General features: G+C 43.9%; 1 protein-coding gene across 1 annotated transcript in view; it reads right to left on the bottom strand.

Moving 5' to 3' along the window:
- Nucleotides 1-198: 198 nt before the first annotated feature.
- TDRKH (tudor and KH domain containing) overlaps nucleotides 199-1,878 on the bottom strand; it is a 27,538-nt gene continuing 25,858 nt past the window's right edge. Inside the window, exon 14 of the mRNA XM_011973512.1 lies at nucleotides 199-616. The gene's annotated coding sequence lies outside the window, so the exon portion shown is untranslated. The remainder of the gene's footprint in view (nucleotides 617-1,878) is intronic.

Below are 1,878 nucleotides of genomic sequence, written 5' to 3'. Positions count from 1 at the left end.
AGGGTTGGCTGGAGTGGGACATACACCTTACAGAGCTAAATTCACTAAAAAGACCACAGGGACCTGAACTACAGAGGGAAAGTACCCAAGGATTTTTGGTTCCCTTTGCCTTCCTCCATGCCCCAAACCATTTCCTCATTTATTCTAACCATTCACTGAGCACTAATCAGTGAACTCCCTAGTTCAGAAAGACTAAGCTTTGTTGGGCTGTTTTTATCCATATATTTCAGGTGAGGTGCTATAGATGTGGAGAAAACCAGAGAAGACACATAGATCTCTTGGCTTTGGTCCAAGTGGGGGATTCGCAACAGACAGAATAGGTAACATAGAAGAGGGCATTCCAGGGAGCAGGAAAAGTACTGGGTTATACTAGCAGAATGACAACCCATCAGAATGGGCTGTAAACAGGTCAGACTTAAAGGCATATTAAAGAAAAAGACTTTTATACATAGTAACAAACTGCAGGTAAGAATGAGACATTACTCATTTTCCAGGGTAGGAAGTCTTATAATTTATATCAGGGATCTCTAGCTTAAGAGTAAAGGTTCCCTAAGGAACTCTGGTAGCACCAATTCCAGGGCTGAGCATGCTTCAGCGAGTTCATTGCAGCCAACATCTGAAACATCAAATAAATGGAAGTCCCTTAAAGATTCCTCCAAGACTACATGAACTACTTCCCAGAGCTGTTCCTTCACCAGAACCTTTCTAATTGGTACTGAGATTTTTCTTTTTTTTTTTGGAGACAGCATTGGCTGTGTCACACAGGCTGGAGTGCAGTGGTGCAATCTTGGCTCACTCACTGCAACCTCTGCCCCCTGGGCTCAAGCGATCCTCCCACCTCAGCCTCTCAAGTAGCTGGGACCACAGGCACACACCACCACGCCTACTTTTTTGTATTTTTGGTAGAGATGGGGTTTCAGCATGGTGCCAGGCTGGTCTTGAACTCCTGAGCTCAAGCAATCTGCCCGCCTCAGCCTCCCAAGGCTTTGGGATTATAGGCGTGAGCCACCGGTGCCTAATACTGAGATTTTTCTGAGAAAATAAATTTTGAGAATTGTGGTTGTGAGAAAATATAGTTGCCATGTAGTATATAGGTAGACTTCACTAATCCCTAAATTTAAAAGACCTGTGTGAGGCATCCTTATGTGTTAATTTTTAATTTTCTAGTTTATCTTGCTTTATCCTTAAAAAAAGTTCATTTCACTTGCCATTTTTCTACCATCCACATTACTATACATTTATATTTACTTCCAAGCACCTCAAGTACTTCAGGGCTCTCACTGGAGCGTCACAGCACTGTCAGAAATGGAAAGATACTGTAAGGAAACACGTTAAAATTTTGGAAACAGTTTACAGTGGAGATCTACTCCTTAAAGATTCCTCCAAGACTACATGAGCTACTTACCAGAGCTGCTCCTAGAATCCAGGTTTCTCGAATCTTAATCTGCGCCTTTTCTTTTGAATAGTATAGGTGGGGTCTTATTCATGTAGCCTAAACCTAAATTGGTTCTGGTTCTTAGTGAATTTTTTTGTTTTTTTGAGACAAGGTCTTGCTCTGTTGCCCAGGCTGGCGGTGTGGTGGCATGATCTGGGTTCACTGCAACCTCCGCTTCCCAGGTTCAAGTGATTCTCGTGCCTCAGCCTCCTGAACAGCTGGGATTACAGGTGCCTGCCACCACACCCAGCTAATTTTTCTATTTTTTTTTTTTGAGACAGAGTCCCGCTCTGTCGCACAGGCTAGAGTGTAGTGGCGTGATCTAGGCTCACTGCAAGCTCCGCCTCCTGGGTTCACGCCATTCTCCTGCCTCAGCCTCCTAAGTAGCTGGGACTACAGGCACCTGCCACCACGCCCAGCTAATTTTTTGTATTTTTAGTAGA

Source organism: Mandrillus leucophaeus, unplaced genomic scaffold, assembly GCF_000951045.1.
Source record: "Mandrillus leucophaeus isolate KB7577 unplaced genomic scaffold, Mleu.le_1.0 Scaffold139, whole genome shotgun sequence".
NCBI lineage: Eukaryota > Metazoa > Chordata > Mammalia > Primates > Cercopithecidae > Mandrillus > Mandrillus leucophaeus.
The sequence above is the reverse complement of the archived record's forward strand: the minus strand, read 5'-3'. Positions and strand labels throughout refer to the sequence as shown.